Consider the following 21,045-nt stretch of genomic DNA (forward strand, 5'->3'; position numbering starts at 1 on the left):
TTGATAGGGGTGGGTTTCCCCAGTAGGGGGACAGAATGTTTTTTTTAAATTCATTCATGGGATGTGGGCATCACTGGCTATGCCAGCATTTATTGCCCATCCCAAATTGCCCTTGAGAAGGCGGTGGTGAGCTGCCTTCTTGAACTGCTGCAGTCCATGTGAGGTAGGTACACCCACAGTGCTGTTAGGAAGGGAGTTCCTGGATTTTGACCCAGCGACAGTGAAGGAACGGCGATATAGTTCCAAGTCAGGATGGTGTGTGACTTGGACGGGAACTTGCAGGTGATGATGTTCCCATGCATCTGCTGCTCTTGTCCTTTGAGGTGGTAGAGGTCGCGGGTTTGGAAGGTGCTGTCGAAGGAGCCTTGGTGCATTGCTGCAGTGCATCTTGTAGATGGTACACACTGCTGCCATTGTGCGTCGGTGGTGGAGGGAGTGAATGTTAGTGGATGGTGTGCCAATCAAGCGGGCTGCTTTGTTCTGGATGGTGTTGAGCTTCCTGAGTGTTGTTGGAGCACCAGGTAAGTGGAGAGTATTCCATCACACTCCTGACTTGTGCCTTGTAGATGGTGGACAGGCTTTGGGGAGTCAGGAGTTGAGTTACTTGCCGCAGGATTCCTAGCCTCTGACCTGCTCTTGTAGCCATGGTATTTATATGACTACTCCAGTTCAGTTTCGGGTCAATTGTAGCCCCCAGGATGTTGATAGTGGGGCATTCAGCGATGGTAATGCCATTGAATGTCAGGGGGAGATGGTTAGATTCTCTCTTGTTTGAGATGGTCATTGCCTGGCACTTGTGTGCCGCAAATGTTACTTGCCACTTATCATCCTAAGCCTGGATATTGTCCAGGTCTTGCTGCATTTCTACACGGACTGCTTCAGTATTTGAGGAGTTGCGAATAGTGCGGAACATTGTGTAATCATCAGCGATCATCCCCACTTCTGACCTTATGATAGAGGGAAGGTCATTGATGAAGCAGCTGAAGATGGTTGAGCCTAGGACACTACCCTGAGGAACTCCTGCAGTGCTGTCCTGGAGCTCAGATGATTGACCTCTAACAACCACAGCCATCTTCCTTTACGCTAGGTATGACTCCAACCAGCAGAGAGTTTTCCCCCTGATTCCCATTGACTCCAGTTTTGCTAGGGCTCCTTGATGCCATACTCGGTCAAATGCTGCCTTGATGTCAAGGGCAGTCACTCTCACCTCACCTCTTGAGTTCAGCTCTTTTGTTCTTGTTTGAACCAAGGCTGTAATGAGGTCAGGAGCTGAGTGGCCCTGGCGAAACCCAAACTGAGCATCACTGAGCATGTTATTGCTAAGCAAGTGCTGCTTGATGGCACTGCTGATGATACCTTCCATCACTTTACTGATGATTGAGAGCAGACTGATGGGGCGGTAATTGGCCGTGTTGGACTTGTCCTGCTTTTTGTATACAGGACATACCTGGGCAATTTTCCACATTGCCGGGTAGATGCCAGTGTTGTAGCTATTCTGGATGAGCTTGGCTAGGGGTGTGGCAAGTTCTGGAGCACAGGTCTTCAGTACTATTGCTGAAATATTGTCAGGACCCATAGCCTTTGCAGTATCCAATGCCTTCAGTCGTTTCTTGATATCACGTGGGGTGAATCAAATTGGCTGAAGTCTGGCATCTGTGATGCTGGGGACTTCAGGAGGGGACCGAGATGGATCATCAACTCAACACTTCTGGCTGAAGATTGTTGCAAATGCTTCCGCCTTATCTTTCGCACTGATGTGCTGGGCTCCCCCATCGTTGAGGATGGGGATATTTGTGGAGCCGCCTCCTTCAGTTAGTTGTTTAATTGTCCACCACCATTCACGACTGGATGTGGCAGGACTGCAGAGCTTAGATCTGATCCGTTGGTAATGGGATTGCTTAGCTCTGTCTATTGCATGCTGCTTATGCAGTTTGGCATGCAAGTAGTCCTGGGTTGTAGCTTCACCAGGTTGACACCTCATTTTGAGGTATGCCTGGTGCTGCTCCTGGCATGCCCTCCTGCACTCTTCATTGAACCAGGGTTGGTCTCCTGGCTTGATGGTAATGGTAGATTGGGGAATATGCCGGGCCATGAGGTTAGAGATTGTGGTTGAGTACAATTCTGCTGCTACTGATGGCCCACAGAGCCTCATGGATGCCCAGTTTTGTGTTACTAGATTTGTTCGAAATCTATCCCATTTAGCACGGTGATAGTGCCACACAACACGATGGACGATATCCTCAATGTGAAGGTGGGACTTCGTCTCCACAAGGACAGTGCGGTGGTCACTCCTACCAGTACAGTCATGGACAGAAGCATCTGCGGCAGGCAGATTGGTGAGGGCAAAGTCAAGTATGTTTTTCCCTCGTGTTGGTTCCCTCACCACCTGCCGCAGACCCAGTCTAGCAGCTATGTCCTTTAGTACTCGGCTAGCTCGGTCAGTAGTGGTGCTACCGAGCCACTCTTGGTGATGGACATTGAAGTCCCCCACCCAGAGTACGTTTTGTGCCCTTGCCACCCTCAGTGCTTCCTCCAAATGGTGTTCAACATGGAGGAGTACTGACTCATCAGCTGAGGGAGGGCGGTAGGTGGTAATCAGTAGGAGATTACCTTGCCCATGTTTGACCTGATGGCATGAGAATTCATGGGGTCCAGAGTCGATTTTGAGGACTCCCAGGGCAACTCCCTCCCTACTGTCGACCACTGTGCCACCACCTCTGCTGGGTCTGTCCTGCCGGTGGGACAGGACATACCCAGGGATAGTGATTGCAGTGTCTGGGACATTGTCTGTAAGGTATGTTTCCGTGAGTATGACTATGTCAGGCTGTTGCTTGACTATTCTGTAGGACAGCTCTCCCAACTTTGGCACAAGCCCCCAGATGTTAGTGAGGAGGACTTTGCAGGGTCGACAGGGCTGGGTTTGCCGTTGTCGTTTCCGGTGCTTAGGTCGATGCCAGGTGGTCCGTCCGGTTTCATTCCTTTTCATTGACTTCGTAGCAGTTAGGTACAACCGAGTGGCTTGCTAGGCCATTTCAGAGGGCATGTAAGAGCTCACCACATTGCTGTGGGTCTGGAGTCACATGCAGGCCAGTCCAGGTAAGGACAGCAGATTTCCTTCCCTAAAGGACATTAGTGAACCAGATGGGTTTTTACAACAATCGACAATGGTTTCATAGCCATCATTCGACTAGCTTTTAATTCCAGATTTATTAATTAAATTCAAATTCCACCTTCTGCTGTGGTGGGATTCGAACCCAAGTTTCCAGATCAATACCCTGGGTCTCTGGGTTACTAGTCCAATGTTGATGGAGAAAACCCTGAAGTCCGAACTTTAACTCCATACTATGTGTCATTTTTCCTAAAACAGCATCCCCACCTGGAAGCCACCCTGATTGACATAATTGGTTCCCTATTGGGTGGGGAGCACTCTGGGAGAGGCCAGAGCTGCAGTAGCAGGTAAGGAAACTGCTGTTGCATTAAAAGGAGCATTTGGTAGAGTCCAATCCCTGATCTGGGATTCTTTGGATAGGGGGAGTGCGATGCCAGGGAAGCAGGTAAGGTTGAGAGGCGGCAATTGTTGGGGGTGGGGGGCGAAAGCGGGGGCAGGGTGGTGGAAGCATCCCTATTCCTCCAGGTAAACAAATAGTGTATGCACTTCGATTTTTCCCAAAGCTATCCTCACCTCCCTAGAGCTGCCATGTTTCCTGAGGCCTGGGATTAGGGATAAACCTGTAAAGCCTCATTACAATATTTAAATGGCCAACATGCCTTCTGGGAGTGGGATGGCTACCCGCCCACTTGTCCCGTCACGGTTTAATCCAGAAGTGGGCAGGTTGGAGGCGAGTTGAGGTCAAGTTTAAGATTTAAAAAAAATTTTACATCTCATTCAACCCCAAACCACCCATTTTTGTGGGTTAAAATTACCCCATCTGATTCACTTAAATGGGCAGTGGAATTCATTTAAATGATATAGATAAATAATATGTGGATTGAGATTTCGTGATATTAAAGAGGAGGAAAAGTGTAAGGGGAGCACTTGTGCACTCCTTTTTTTCTCTCGAGCAGAATATTAAACTCACTTAAGTTTATATGGCTTTTTCCTGGCAGCAAATGTACACCCTCACAAATAATACAAATGAATTTGAGTCGAAACTTGAGCCATAACTCCATTGTGGAAAATGAGTGCAACTGGCAACAAATATACACTGGAACACACTACCTGAAGGGACGTTGAGGCAGGAACCCTCACAACACTTAAGAACTGTTTAGATGAGCACGTGAAACGCCATAGCACACAAGGCTACGGGCCAAGTGCTGGAAAATGGGATGAGAATAGATAGGTGCTTGATGGCTGGCACAGACACAATGGGCCGAAGGGCTTCCTTCTGTGCTGTATAACTCTATGACTCTCAAGTAGGGACACCCTTTTCACTCGGCTGTTCCATTGGTGTTAGTGATGGAGAATAAACTTGTGTATTGCAGAGTGGCTCGATTGCAAACAGTTCAGTCTGAATTCAAGGTTTGACTAAACAGTAGTGATTTGGGCTTGACTATTTCTAGGTCTTCCACTGACTGGATATGACAGAAAATCTTGAAAGAATTCAAAGCCCTTTAAATTTGCGTTTATGAAACGTCTATAATAGGGCATAATTTTAAGGCAGTAATCTCATTAAGAACTTCATGAGCTGAAATAAAAGCATGGTCAAGAGTAGCCTGCACTGAAAACTCAACTAATGTACCAACATATTAGCAACTGGAAGACACTGTGGGGATGTCGTTTCCACTTTGAGCACAATTGGAAATCCAATCGCAAATTGCACTCAAAATTACACTCGTTTTCCCAAGTGAAGTTATGGCTCACATTTCGACTCAAATTCATTTGCATTATCACAAACGTAAAAGACCAAAAACATTATCTATAATCCCTGCTACAAAGTTCTTACCCGAGCTATCAATTTCATCCCTCTCCCTGGAAATTGTCTGAGGCTGAACTAGACTATTTGAAACCTTGGTGTCATATTTGACTCCGAGATGAGCTTATGACCATATATCTTCTCCATAACCAAGACCTGCGTAACATTGCCTGACTCTACCCCTGCCTCAGCTTTTCTGCTGTTGCAATCCTTAGCCATGCCTTTGTTACCTCAAGACTTGACTATTCCAGTGCACAACAGGAAAGGTGAATCAACCGTGGCTAACAAAAGAAGTTAAAGATTGCAATAGGTCAAAGGAAGTGACTTATAAGGTTGCCAGAAAAAGTGGTAAGCCACTTGGGAGCAATTTACAGTCCAACAAAGGAGGACCAAGAAACTGATAAAGAAAGGGGAAGAGATTAGGAATTTAAGCTAGCTAGAAACATAAAGGCGGACTGTAAAGCTTCTTTAGGTATGTAAAAAGGAAACGATTAGCAAGGATGAATGTGGGTCCATTGCAGGCAGAGACAGGAGAGTTTGTGGTGGAGAATAAGGAAATGGCGGAGAGAGTAAACAATTAATTTGTGTCTGTCTTCATGGAGGAAGAGACAGAAAATCTCTGAGAAATACTAGGAAACCAAGGGACTTGTAAAAATGAGGAATTGAGAGTAATTAGTATCAATAAAGAGGTAGTACTCGAAAAATTAATTGGTTTGAAAGTTGATAAATCCCCTGAACTAGATGAGCTACATCCCACAGCATTGAAGAAGGTGGCTATAGAGATTGTAGATGCATTGGTGGTTATCTTTCAAAATTGGATCGGTTCTGGAAGGGTTCCTGCAGACTGGAATGTAGCAAATGTAACCCAACTATTCAAGAAGGGAGCGAGAGAGAAGACGGAGAACTATACTCCTGTTAGTTTGGCATCAGTCATAGGGAAAATGTTGGAATCTATTATAAAGGATGAGATAACTGGACAGTTGGAAAATAATGATATGATTGGGCAGAGTCAGCATGGAGTTGTGAAAGGGAAATCATGTTTGACAAACCTGTTGGAGTTTTTTGAGGATGTTACTTGTAGCATAGATAAAGGAGAACCAGTGGATGCGGTGTATTTGGATTTTCAGAAGGCTTTTGATAAGGTCTCACACAGGAGGTTAGTAAACAAAATTAGAGCACGTGGGATTGGGGGTATTATACTGCAATGGTTTGAGAATTGATTAACAGACAGAAGGCAGAGAGTAGGAATAAATGGGTTATTCTCAGGATGGCAGGCTGGTACTGCAAGGATCAGTGCTTGGGCCACAGCTATTTACAATCTATATAAATGACTTGGATAAGGGGACCAATTGTAATATTTCCAAATTTGCAGATGACACAAAACTAGGAGGGAATGTAAGTTGTGAGGAGGATGCAAGGAGGCTTCAAGGGGATTTGGACAGACTAAGTGAATGGGCAAGCATTTGGCAGATTGAATATAACATGAATAGATGTGAAGTGATCCACTTTTGGTATAAAAAACAAAAAGACAAGAGTATTTCTTAAATAGTGAGAGGTTAGGAAGTGTTGATGTCCAAAGAGACCTGGGTGTCCTTGTTCATGAGTCATTAAAAGCTAATATGCAGGTGCAGCAAACAATTAAGAAGGCAAATGGTATGTTGGCCTTCATTGCAAGGGAATTTGAGTACAGGAGTAAAGATGTATTACTTCAATTATGTAAAGCATTGGTGAGACCGCACCTGGAATATTGTGCACAGGTTTGATCTCCTTATCTAAGGAAGGATATACTTGCCATAGAGGGAGTGCACCGGAGGTTAACCAGACTAATCCCTGGGCTGGCGGGATTGTCTTATGAGGAGAGATTGCAGAAACTGGGGCTGTATTCTCCAGAGTTTTGAAGAATGAGAAGTGATCTCATTGAAACTTGCAAAATTCTGAGAGTGTGACAGGGTAGATGTGGATAGGATGTTTCCTCTGGCTGGTAAGTCTAGAACAAGGGGACACAATCTCAGATTAAGGGACAGGCCATTTATGACTGAGATGAGGAGGAATTTCTTTACTCAGAGGGTGGTGAATCTGTGGAATTCTCCACTCCAGAGGGCTGTGGAAGCTCAATCATTGAGCATGTTCAAGACAGAAATCGATAGATTTCTGAATATTAACGACATCAAGGGATATGGGGTTCGTGGGGAAAAATGGTGTAGAGGTAGATGATCAGCCATGATCTGTTTGAATGACGGAGCTGTCTCGATGGGCCCAATGGCCTACTACTGCTGCTATTTCCTATATCCTATGATCCTACTCCTGGATGACCTCTCACATTCTACCTTCCATAAACTTGAGGTCATCCAAATCTCTGCTACCCATGGTCTTACTCATGCCAAGTCCTGTTTCCCATTACCCCTGAGCTCACTGACCTACATTGGCTCCTGGTCAAGCATTGCCACGATATTAAAATTCTCATCCTTGTTTTCAAATCCTTCAATGACTTTACTTCTCCTCCGTATTTGTGTAATCCCCTCCAGTCCCACACCCCTCCAAGATATCTGCGCTCATTTAGTTCTGGTCTCTTGAGCATTGCCGATTTTAATTTCTCCAACATTTGAATTCTTAACCTAACTCTAAATTTCTTTGCTTCTCTCCCTCTCTTCCAACCTTTACAACCCTCCTTGAAACCTACCTCTTCAACTAAGCTTTTGGCCATCTGACCTAATATTGCTTTATATGGTTTGCTGTCAAATGTTGTCTTATAATGCTTCTGTGAAGCATCTTGGAATGTTTTATTATGTTAAAGGCACTATATAAATACAAGTAGTTGTTGTTGTTGAACCATCGCATTTGAGTAGCATCTTCGAACAGAATTGTTTATTTTTTTCTTGTAAGAAGAAATATTCCTTTTATATTTAAGAACAGTAACCTGGTGAAGTTTTCTTAGTACAGCTGAAATTGGGTTTATCACAAAAAAAAATTTCTAATAAGTCTGTCTAGTCCACCACCTGTGAGTAACCTGATTTTAAATGACTTAGAGTCATATACAGCATAGAAGGAGGCCATTCATCCCATAGAGCCCATGTCGGCTCTCCACGGAGCAATCCAGTCAGTCCCACTCCATGGCTCGATCCCCATAGATCTGCAAGTTTATTTCCTTCAAGTGGCCATCCAATTTCCTTTCTAAATCATTGCTTGTCTCCACTTCCATCACACTTGTGGGCAGTGAGTTCTAGGTCATTACCACCCGCTGCATAAAAAAGTTCTTCCTCATATTCCCCCTGCATCTCTTGCCCAAAACTATCCTGAATCATTTACTAGTTTTGTTGGTCTACAATAGTCAGTTTCTTAGTAAACTAAATTTTAAAAAATATTTTAAAGCTTTTTAAATGGTGCCTATTCATGCCTTGGTGTGTAAATAAAGCTTAATTCTAAAAGCCTCCTTGAAGGTTTGCAAATGGCTTCAATAGTAGAAACTCATTGTGCTGATTATTTTGATCTGGAGACATAGTCAGTTGTGCGGGCTGGGCCGCCTTTTGGTGTGATGTTGGCTTGTTTCCAGGACCACTAATTTTGTCAACTTTGCTTGCAATGATGCCAGTCAGAATGACTGGACGCTTGAGTTTTGGCTCTGGCTGGCTTCCCACATGTGCAGGGGTCGCGAACTGTACATATGTGGCAATTAAGGCACCCATAGATCACCCAGGTGTGTTGATCAACAATGCCCAATTGGTGTGCAATCAGAAAAGAATCTTCAACCAGGTGTGTGCAAGATTCCTGATCAGCTGCCCTGATGCTTTTGCCCTGTAGCAGTTCACCCTCCAAAACATCTTCACATTTGGAAGCAGACTGGCTGGCTGCTTGGAAGCAAGGGATACCCACTTAAAACATGGCTGATGAAACCTGTCGAAACTCATGAATGATGCCCAGGAGCCCTACAATGAAAGCAATACGGCCACTAGATGTTTCATCGAACAAACCATCGGCATGCTGAAGATGCATTGCAGATGCTTGGACAGATCTAAAGTCGCCCTTCAATAAGGATTAAACGGGGTCTCCAGAATGGTCATGGTGTGCTCCATGCTGCACAACATTGCCCAGCAGTGAGGCTTGGATCCGCAGGAGGACCAAGGCATAGAGCATAGAAACTCTTCAAAGGATTCCAAGGAGGTGGAGGATGAGGAAAATGAGGAGGCAAAAGGTGAAAAGGGCAATGCCCAGGATGCACAAATTATTGTGTAGTTCACTTAAGTTCCACCAGTGCACCCATCTCACCACCTCATGCAAAAGCAATTTTTACCCACACACCCCCCGACCACCCCACCCCAATGCCACTAACGCAAAGCAGTGCTTGAAACAGCCAATCATTCCTGTTACATACCCACATTGGCTGCCATCAATTCAGGTCTTCCAGTTCATCACCAAACAACTGAAAGGGACCAACAAGCACCTGAGAATGGGAAACAAGGGAAAGTGATGCAGAGCAATAATATTTATATGCATTGAATGAAGAAACAACAATTAAAAGTATGCGATGTGTAACAGACCCATGTTCATATCCTTATACAATTACAAGTTGTACTCTTCCTTTTTCTATTGCTTCCACATGATGCAACCCTTTTTGTTTCAGCAGAGATTAAAGCAAGCTTCTAACATCCCTGCTCTGACTGTTAAATTTCTCCTGGCTGATTTCCTCTGGGTTTTGGAGACCATTAGAGCCCCACCAAAGACTGCTCCACCTGCACCTGTGCAGGGGCAGACTCAGCCATCAGAACACGAAGCAGCATTGTTAGGCAATGAAGCACTTTGAGCAGAGTTCCCGCTTCCATGTCCCCTTTCATTTCTCATGGCCTAGCCCTGCTTCCCTACTATTATTTCCTGACATGCTGCCAGTTGCTGCTGGATAATTATATTATTATTATTTTGTTCAAAAAGGGAGGGAGACAGAAAGCAGGAAACTACAGGCCAGGTAGCCTAACATCTGTCTTCGGGAAAATGTTAGAAGCTATTATTAAAGACAGGGCATTTAGAAAAATGCAAGGTAGTCAGGCAGAGTCACATGGTTTTGTGAAAGGGAAATCATGTTTCACCAATTTATTGGAGTTCTTTGAGGGAGTTGTACGTGCTGTGGATAAAGGGGAACCGGTGGTTGTATTGTACTTATATTTCCAGAAGCATTTGATAAGGTGCCACATCAAAGGTTATTGCAGAAAATAAAAACTCATGGTGTAGGGGGTAACATATTGGCATGGATAGAAGATTGGCTAGCTAACAGGAAACCGAGAGTAGGCATAAATGGGTCATTTTCTGGTTGGCAAGATGTAATGAGTGGTGCGCCACAGGGATCTGTGTTGGGGCCTCAACTTTTTACAATTTCTATAAACAACTTAGATGAAGGAACCAAAAGTATGGTTGCTAAATTTGCTGATAACACAAAGATATGTAGGAAAGTAACTTGCGAAGAGGACATAAGGGGGCTACAAAGGGATATAGATAGCTTAAGTGAGTGGGCAAAGACCTGGCAAATGGAGGAAAATGTGGGAAAGTGGGAAATTGTCCACTCTGGCAGGAAGAATAAAAAAGAAGCATATTATCTAAATGGTGAGAGATTGCAGAGCTCTGAGATGCAGAGGGATCCGGGTGTTCTCGTGCATGAATTGCAAAAAGGTTAGTATGCAGGTACAGCACATAATTAGGAAAGCTAATAGAATGTTATCGTTTATCACGAGGGAAATTGAACACAAAAGTAGGGAGGTTATGCTTCAGCTATATAGGGCATTGGTGAGACCACATCTGGAATACTGTGTACAGTTTATGGTCTCCTTATTTAAGGAAGGATGTAAATGCATTGGAGGCAGTACAGGGAAGGTTTACTAGACTAATACCTGGAATGGGCGGGCTGTCTTATGAGGAAAGATTGGACAGGCTAGGCTTGTATCTGCTGGAATTTAGAAGAGTAAGAGGCAACTTGATTGAAACACATAAGATCCTGAAGGGTCTTGACAAGGTGGATGTGGAAAGGATTTTCCCCTTGTGGGAGAATCTAGAACTAGGGGTCACTGTTTAAAAATAAGCGGTCGCCAATTTAAGCCAGAAATTAGGAGAAATCTTTTTCTCTCAGAGGGTCATGAGTCTTTGGAATTCTCTTCCTCAAAAGGCGGTGGAAGCAGAGTCTTTGAATATTTTTAAGGCAGAGGTAGCTAGTTTTTTGATAAGCAAGAGGGTGAAAGGTTATCGGAGATAGGTGGAAATGTGGAGTAACCAGTTCAACCATGAACGTTTTGAATGGCGGAGCAGGCTCGAAGTGCCGAGTGGCCTACTCCTGCTCCTAATTCGTATGTTCGTATGTACCAATGGACTGGAGAATGTTTTGCTGAAGATTAGTGGTATGATGAAAGGCCAGGGCTAGAGCATCATTCATCCTATTTATGGTGACATACATACTGTGTAAGCCATTGTTGAAAGCCTGCAAGCCCTCATTCAATTGCTGTCTTTGATGCTGCATGCAGTTAGCTGCTCTATCCATGGAAGAGGATTTCATCACAATGGCCTGACAGCATTACACTCATGCTTAAAGTGGACTCCTCCAAACTCTCTGCAATCGTGGACAGTGCCCTTGGAACACCTGTTGCTATATCGCACAATTGCTACTGCTGTTCAATGATTATCCTGTTCATCAGTGGCCCCTGGGATACAGCCTCTGCACAAAACTGAGTGGAGCTTGGAGTGTTCTGCACCCTCTGACGTGGCCTCTCCACTGCTGTCCCTGTCTCCACCATCTGCTCTTGATCACTTGTGAAGTGCGAATCACCAGGTGAAAACCTAACGACCTTGCTAACTGCTCCCACCAAATGTGCATATCTGAGCTGTTGCATGATCTGCATATGTCCTGTGATGATGCACCCTCAGAGGAAATGAGCTTCTCTGTGGAGATGGTGGCAGTTGTGACCTTGACTAACTCTTGCTGGATACATGAAGGCCCTGTGGGAGTTAAAGGATGTGAATGAGTCCTGTCAAGGTAAGAATGTTTGAAGTTATCATTATGAACATGATCACATTTCACTCGCTGTTGACCTCAAGTCAACGTGACAGAGTCTTGTGTTGCATGCGACTGTTTGATACTCACTTATGTCATCGGGTAGCTGGGATGCCCCCATCTCCCGATCTCCGATGGCTGGGCAGATTGAGACTTTGCTGATCTCCAGTGCCTTCTCATCTGTAGCTCTTAAGTTGCGTCTTGGCTGGAGGGCCACCTCGCGTTCTCTGTCTGTCCCTGTGTTCTGTTCTCTCGTCTGCAAAAGGGAAAGCAGACCTATCAGTGACAGAATTGGCATGTGTTTACCCAATGAATGGAGAGCATTTGTTGAGGCTAACTATGAGGAAGAGGCATGGCATTGTATAAGGATGACAGTGAGTGTCAGTGGTGGATGGTCAGATTGGGATGTGAGAAAAGTGCATAGATAGAGAATGATTGGTGCACCTGCACAGTAAGTTTGTGTGAAGAATGATATGTTGGAGTAGGCTTGAGAAGGCAGAGTGAGGGATTTGGAGATACAGATATCAGGATGTAGTTGAATGAGTCACAAATCTCAACTTTCTTGCCCTGCTTCTGTCATTATACTGCTTCCTGAATTGGATACTGGAGCCTGGCACTATGGTCTTACTGCTAGCCTCTTATGCCACCAACCACATCTCCCCAGCCAGCTTCTTCTTCCCGTTGCTAGGAAACAGTATCATCTTCTGGGTCCTCAGATCAACCAGCAACACATCCAGGGAGGCGTCCATGAACTGGGGCGCAACCTCTGACCATTCACCATCTATCGCAGCAATTCCTTTTCTCGGCTGTCAGTCCACACCTGCCTCTCCTCGCGCATCTGCACATTAAAATCCAGTGCAATCAGCCGGTCAACCGGTCTGAATTCCTGACATATGTTCCAAATATGAAAATTTCCATGCCAGAAGCATGAATTTGTAAGATGTGCACAATGGAATATTCTGTATTTTTAAGAATTAGGTATATTAAGCTAGGTGATATATTAAAACTAAATTGAGGGGGTCTTTCAAAAAGAGCAAGAGGTTAATTTTAACCTAACCTGCTTGGCGTGATTAGATCGGCCACTAGTTTTACATTCCACTCTATGTTATTTTTCATCTCGAACCTCTGACCACAGATCCACTCCCATCACCAAGATAAGGTGCTTCCACCTACATAACATGGCCTGATTCCGCTCCTGCTTCAGCTTATCTGCTGCTGAAACCCTCATCCATGTCCTTGTTTCTTCTAGACTTGACTATTCCAATGCTATACTGGCTGACCGCTCATCTTCCAGCCTACAAAAACTTGAACTCATCCAAAACTCTGCCATCCATATCCCAACTAGCATCAAATCCCATTCACCAATCTCTCCTGTGCTTGCCGACATACATTGCCAATGCTTTGATTTTAAAATTCTCATCCTTGTTTTCAATTTCCACTATGGCTTCATCACTCTAACCTCCTTCAGTCCTACAACAGTTCGCGATGTCTGCTGTGTGTTTCTGGTCTCTTGCGAATCCCCATTTTTAATCACTCCACCATTCCCTTCCCTTGTTAGTCCTCCCAAAATGCATCACCTCACACTTATCAGGATTAAATTCCATTTGCCACTATATGTGTAGATGAAGGTAAAGCAGTTGATGTAGTCTTCATGGACTTCAGTAAGGCTTTTGATAAAGTTCCGCATGGGAGATTGGTTAAGAAGGTAAGAGCCCATGGGATCCAGGGCAATTTGGCAAATTGGATCCAAAATTGGCTTAGTGGCAGGAGGTAGAGGGAGATGGTTGAGGGTTGTTCTTGCGAGTGGAAGCCTGTGACCAGTGGTGTACCGTAGGGATCGGTGTTGGGACCCTTGCTGTTTGTAGTGTACATTAATGATTTAGATGTGAATATAGGAAGTATGATAAGTAAGTTCACAGATGACACAAAAATTGGTGGTGTCATAAATAGTGAGGAGGAAAGCCTTAAATTACAGGACGATATAGATGGGCTGGGAAGATGGGCAGAGCAGTGGCAAATGGAATTTAATCCTTAGAAGTGTGAGGTGATGTATTTTGGGAGGACTAACAAGGCAAGGGAATATACAATGGATGGTTGGATCGTAGGAAGTACAGAAGGTCAGAGGTCCATAGATCACTTCAGGCAGCAGCACAGGTAGATAAGGTGGTTAGGAAGGCATATGGGATACTTGCCTTTATCAGCCGAGGCATAGAGTATAAGAGCAGGGAGGTTATGATGGAGCTGTATAGTACGCTGGTTAGGCCACAGCTGGAGGACTGTGTACAGTTCTAGGCACCACACTATAGGAAGGATGTGATTGCACTGGAGAGGGTGCAGAGGAGATTCAACAGGATGTTGCCTGGGCTGGAGCTTTTGAGTTATGAAGAGAGACTGAAAAGGCTAGGGTTGTTTTCCTTAGAACAGAGAAGGCTGAGGGGGGACATGATTGAGGAATACAAAATTATGAGGGGTATTGATAGGTTAGATAGGAAGAAACTTTTTCCCTTAGCAGAGGGGTCAATAACCAGGGGGCATAGATTTAAGGTAAGGGGCAGGAGGTTTAGAGGGAATTTGAGGAAAAAAAATTTCACCCATAGGGTGGTGGGAATCTGGAACACACTGCCTGAAGAGGTGGTAGAGGCAGGAACCCTCTCAACATTTAAGAAGTATTTGGATGAGCACTTGAAACGCCATGGCATATAAGGCTACGGGCCAAGTGCTGGAAAATGGGATTAGAATAGTTAGGTGCATGATGGCCGGCATGGACACGATGGGCCAAAGGGCCTGTTTCTGTACTGTATAACTCAATGAGGCTGTGATTCTACTGGCAGCCGACCCTTCAGCTGCCTATGTTCTGGAATTTGCTCCCTCAACCTCTGCCTGTTGCCCTCTCCTCCTCTAAGACGCTCCTTAAAACCTACCTCTTTGACCAACTTTAAGTCGTCAGTCCTAGAACCCCCTTATGTCTTGCTGTCAAATTTTGTTTGATAATGCTCTTGTGACGTGCCTTGACATGTATTACTATGTTGCAAGTGCTATTTAATTGCAAGTTGTTGTTGTTGAACCCAATGGTCAGCTGGTGCGATGCTGTCAGTTTCGTGCTGGACAGGTTTGCTTAAATTAGCCCTATGATGTGACAGGTCTGCATCCTCATACTGCCTCCAAATTGTTGCGAATGCAAAATCTATGCATTCTGGTGGAGTTAATTAATAACAAGTTACAATTATATAGCAGCTTTAAAGTAGGAAAGGTTATGCCAGAATTAAGGTGCAAAATGTCTATATTGCAGCAGATACTACAGCTGTTCTGGTATTCTGTTAGAAGTTTAAGTGCTACATTTATTTGGGAAAATATTAGTTTCTGGCTTGCAAGCCAACCATCAGCACATACCAGTGAAATCACTGGCAAGGGCTGACTGTTCCATAGCCTTTTTTTCAAGGACATACATATTTAGTCACAGTTGAGGTTGAGACTTACAGAGTGAACTGAAGGGATCTGCCTAGAATTTCTTGCACCTGGATGTAATTGTCATGATGCTGTGTAGGGATTTTCTCAAGCTACTGGTACAGCAAATTAGTTCAATTTTCCATTGCTTCCTGCAGAGCAGCAACAACTCACATCATATCATGTTTTTCAAATAATCCTTTCCCTCTGTCATTGCTTGTGTGTGTGTTTGTATTGGCATGATTCAGAGAAACAGATAATTCATTGCAAATGGAACAATCGTGCAACTACTTGCGTTTCAAGTTTTCATGTGCCTAACAATTATTCAATGTATTATATATTATAGTTGAATATTTAATTTAAAAACTTCATAAATTTGTATGATTATGGGTATTTATTTTTCATAACATTAAGGATACTTATTTATTTTCTTTTGATCTATCCTTTATATATTTTTATGAAAGATTCAGGACTTTCCATATGCCTGTTCTAAATTCCAAATAGTTCTCCGTTTCTTCAACATGTATATATTTTTCTCCACTCCAATTTATATGCATTTTGTCTAATTAGGAATCTCGTGCCCCTTAACTGACAATTCTGCTGCTAAAGATGTTATCCTGTAGCTCAGGTTCCAAGTTGGCAAAATTGTCAATAGTAGTACACAACATATTGTGCGCTTCAGATTGCTGCCAATCCACAGAGCATTTGACCAAATGTTTACATTTTAAAATGCAGGGGTGTCTAGGCTGCAAAAAATGTCACCAGTTCTTGTGCTATCTCTACTCGGCTAAACACAGGAATAAACACCCTAGGTTTGATTTCTCCACTCCCGTCATCATCCGCACCCCCCACCCCGACCTCCATCCGCCGTCCTCCGTTCACAAAGCACAACCATTTTGTATTCGCATCCAGGACAAGTGCAAAGATGGTCTGCATCCACTGTGGAGTTGTTAAACTATTTCTAGTGCAAGTCATAGCTAACATCACAGTTTATTGGAGGGGATGTGCTGGTTGGAAATAGGATGGAGACTATATCAAGCTCCCGACCAATCCATTTTATCCTTGCTCATTGGACATAAAATGCAACAAATTTATTACCAGAAGGTAAGAGCAGCTAAAATGTAGATCTTAATACTGTACTAACACAATAACTTGAAAATTATATGCGTTTCATTTATGGTAAAAGTTATTTTTTGTAAATTATGGGATTAATGGCATTTATCTTTAGGTGCTCCTTGTATCCATTTGTTCAAAATGACTGATTATGTGTTAAAACTGCATTCTCCTTCATTTGACCTTAATTTACATTTTCTTGGTTTGAGATCAGGAGAGGAAATGCATACAGGAAGCCTGGGATGCCTTATTTTGAGGACACACTGAAAAAAACAGGAAGGGGGTTATTTTGGCCAAAGATGAAAACAGTTGCTAAATGGGTGCAGTGCTATTAGACACACTGGTTTAAAAGTCTGGATTCAGCACACCATTTTGGTCCTATTACTGACTACCATAATTTGAACTTGCCTGGAGGTGCTAAACTACTCATCTCCAGTGCTCTCAAGTGCTAATTAGACAAATTATTTGTGAACAATATGTGTGGGCTCCTCACACCCACATCCACAGAAAGTGTGGAGGGCTCTGTTTGGGACACAGTGGCATGCTGGGGGATGGCTCAGGGACCAATGGAGAGGGAGCACAAGTTCTGAGATGTGGCAATGGAGCTCCTGGTGAAGGAGGTCCTTATGAAGAGGAATGTCCTGTACCTGCAGGGGGGAAGAACGCTATCGCACCCTCCTGTCCCTCTCTCCTGCAGCAGCTGGTGCTGCTCAGCATTCCTCATCCAGACCAAGAGGAATCCTTAGCAAGATGCCGAAGACCAAGCATTCCCTTACCCCGGTGATTTCTATAACATGTCCAATATGGTCAGGTAGCACAGCACTTTTAGGTGAAGTCCTTAGAGAATTTCCAGAATAAATGTTGGTGAAGTCTTGACAAAGTGTCCCAGAAATTCACCCGATGTGTTTCAAAGATCCTCTACACAGCTCCAACAACAAGTGGCATCAAATCTCTTTAAACAGAGCATGAATTCCACATCAATGCCTTGTTTACTCACAAACAGCAGTTCACTCTGAGGCCAGGGTGTTAGAAAAGAAAGAAAGTTTTGGATTTATAAGTGCCTTTCGTAGCCTTTGGATGCCCAAAAGTGCTTTGCAGCCAATGAAGTCCTTTCGAAGTGTAGTCATTGTTGTAATGTGTAATGGTGCCACAAGCTCCCACAAGCAAAATATGATAATGACCAGATAATCTTTTTTTTCAGTAATATTGATTGAGGGATAAATATTGGCCAGGACACCAAGAATAAATCTCCTGCTCTTCTTCAAAATTATGTCATGGTATCTTTTATATCCACCGGAGAGAGTAGACAGCACCTTAGTTTAACAGCTCATCTGAAAGATAACACTTCCAATAGCACAGCACTCTCTCAACACTGCAATGGCATTTTAATCTCGATTTTTGTACTCAATCCTCTGGAGTAAGACTTGAACCCACAGACACAGACTCGGCACAGACTCGGTGGGCCGAAGGGCCTGTTTCAGTGCTGTATCTCTAATCTAATAATAATCTAATCTAATCTTCTGACTCAGAGGTAAGAGTGCTACTCACTGAACCACAACTAATACAAGTCAGCAGAGCTGCTAGCCACCAAAATATGGTGCAGCCTCTTAAAGAGCACCAGCAAACACTTTAGATGGCAATCAACCCCTTATCGAGCCTCTGGGTGATCATTCCTAGAGCAGACTTCAACGCCTTTACCAAGATGGCATCTTGCGTTAAACATTGGCCAAACAAGCATTCCAGCTCAAGAGCCATCTTGGCCAACGTGGAAGCTGTTTAATGTCTGAAGAGCATCCAAAAATTGTCCCCCATATCGTCTCATGATTAGATCAACATTCCCAATCACTCAGGAAACAACTGCCGAGTCCGGAGGCAAATGGTAAAAGAATGGGGCAACACCATTTGTGGGAAAACACTGATTTAGCAATGGGTAAAAAATCTCCAGAACAAATTGTGGAAAAACAAAGAAAAAAAGTGTGGACTTAAAAATGAGTAAACACTTTGTCTAATTTGCATAATTGCATAATAATTGACATCTTTGATCACAGTAACTTCAATTCCTGCAGTTCAGTTTGATTGTAAATTCTTTGAAAAGTTGCTGTTGGAAATTTGGACATGAAAGTCACTGCCATGTAGCGCCACGGAGGCTTAGTGCCACTATGCTGAGGCGTGATGTGCCACTGGCCACTTCCTGCATGCTCCATGCGGCATTCAATGATTAAAAGGTCAAAGACAGAGACATCCCCAGAGTGCTCAGGAAGGCTATGAATTGATGCTATCCTGTCATCACACAGCCCAACTGACTGATACGGTGCCAGGATACCTAATTTGGACCAAAAATTCATACATCACTCACGAACGATCAGGCTTTCTGCTGTAAGATGGGCCGTGAACCAAGGCTATTTAAAAGGCTACCCAACAAGTTGCAGGTGAGGTGCTTTTGATGTGCTTTTCTGCAGACAGAGTTGGTGGAAACACTGTGCTGGCTTCTTGGAGGTGATTGTTGCCAGTTGCTGAATACATTCAGGGAGGAGAGAGGATTACTTGACTCAGATGTGGGGGCAGTTGCTGCAGTGCCTCTTAGTCTGCATCATAACCAGGAAATAGAATGAATGAGGCAGAGAACGGAAATCCTGCAAGGAGAGAGGAAGAGGAGGGCTCTCTATCCAAGGTGCTGCCCACCCGGGTTTTCCATGAGCACCCACTTTCAAATGAGCCAGGAGAAATGTCTGAGGCCATTCTGATTCACCAAGGAGGTGATCATGGATGTACCATTCAGCAGGGCGAGGACATCTTTGCCACTGGTCATGTAAGTCACTGTCGTCCTGACCTTTTATGTCTCCAGGTGGGAGTGGGAGACATCGCGAACATCTCACAGAATTCCGCATATCACAGCATCCAGGAGGTCATGGAGGCCATTTATGCCAAGCAAGGAGACTTCATCCTCTTCTCACTCAGGAAGGAAGAGCAGGATAAAAAGGCACGTGACCATGCTGGGATAGTGGGAACCCCATAGTTTTCAGAGGTCATCGACCACACACATATGCCTCTGCAAGCCCCCATTTCAATGGGGAGAGGTACAGGAACTGCAAGGGCTTCCACTTGATAAATTATGAAGTTGGTTAGTGACCACACCAAGACCTTAATCTCGATGAATGTCCACTCACCTGGCAGCAACCATGATGCCTTCATCCTGTGCCAGTTTGATCGACCCACTGTTGTCAGGTCTCCCAGAAGAATTAGAGGCTGGCTGCTAGGGGACAATGTCTACACGCTCTAAACATGCCTTATGACCCCTTTCCGTCATCCGCTTATGTGAGCATAGAGGGCTATAATGAAAGCTATGGAACATTTGCAACTCCATGTAGCAGGCAATAGGCCTCCTTAAGCAACTCTTCTGCTGCCTTGACTGCTCATGTTGGGGGGCAATAAGTTTTAGTTCTGAGCTACATCAGGCATTCTGCCGAGCAAATAATGATAAGCATAGATGCCAAGGCAGGGACTTCTCTGCATCTGAAGCGATCCGAAGGCCCCAGGACACCTGCTGTGGGCCTCATACACTCTGTATTTTTGGATCCCCTTGGCATGTTGAAGTGCTGCTGATGGAGGCAGACCCAAGAGGCAGCTGCGCCTGACGCTGACATTCCACGACAGGAGCAGCAGCTGCCGGCCAGGCCAAGAAGGGCCCACGTATGCCAGAGAGTCTACAGGACTCGCATCGCCTGCTTCCAAATGTCTAAACGACACTGTCAGCAAAGACTACGGCTCTCCAGGGAAGCTGTCACCAACTTATTCGTCCTTCTGCAGGATGATTTGTGATCTCTGGTATTTGGAAGGGGGTCGCCCATGGCAGTGGCCCTAAAGATTACCATTGCACCAAACTTCTATACATCTGGATCTTTCCAGGGATTCACCGGGGACATATGTGGATTCTCCCAGGCCACAGTACACCACTGCATCATGGAGGTAATCAATGCCCTGTTCAAGAGGGCCAGCGACTATGTGCACGACTGGACAGATTCTGACAATAGGCCACTTAACAACCATTTAAGGACCTTCGCCCGCCTCCACGGGGATTTTACCCACGGCTAGCCGGGCGGCCGAGGCTCTGGAGAAGCTGTTAAAATAGGTGGCTCACTTACGGCCCAGGGGCGGCCCTCATGATCCGGCACCCTGTGCCTGATGGAGTGCTGTCCCCACTGCCCCAACCACTCCCAAAGCCCAACACTCCCGGTGGCGCTGCTCAGATGCCGGCCCTACCTCAATGTGGTGGAAGTCCCACCTCACACCAATTAAAGCCTGGTGACCTGCAAAATATGGGTCGGTTCCCCATGGGGAGGCGAAAGCGGGTTCGTCACCAACATTTCGGTCGGTGGCCAGCTCCCGTCCACCCAGGGTTAAATCCCGGCCATAGTAAAAGATCCACTGGCGAATAATGATCATAATACCATTAAATTTCATGCTAAGTTTTAAAGTGACACATTTCAATCACAAATAAGAATCTTAAACTTAAACAAAGCCAATTACGATGGTATGAGGGGAGAACTGGTT

The sequence above is a fragment of the Heterodontus francisci genome, chromosome 11, assembly GCF_036365525.1.
Source record: "Heterodontus francisci isolate sHetFra1 chromosome 11, sHetFra1.hap1, whole genome shotgun sequence".
In the NCBI taxonomy this organism is placed as follows: domain Eukaryota; kingdom Metazoa; phylum Chordata; class Chondrichthyes; order Heterodontiformes; family Heterodontidae; genus Heterodontus; species Heterodontus francisci.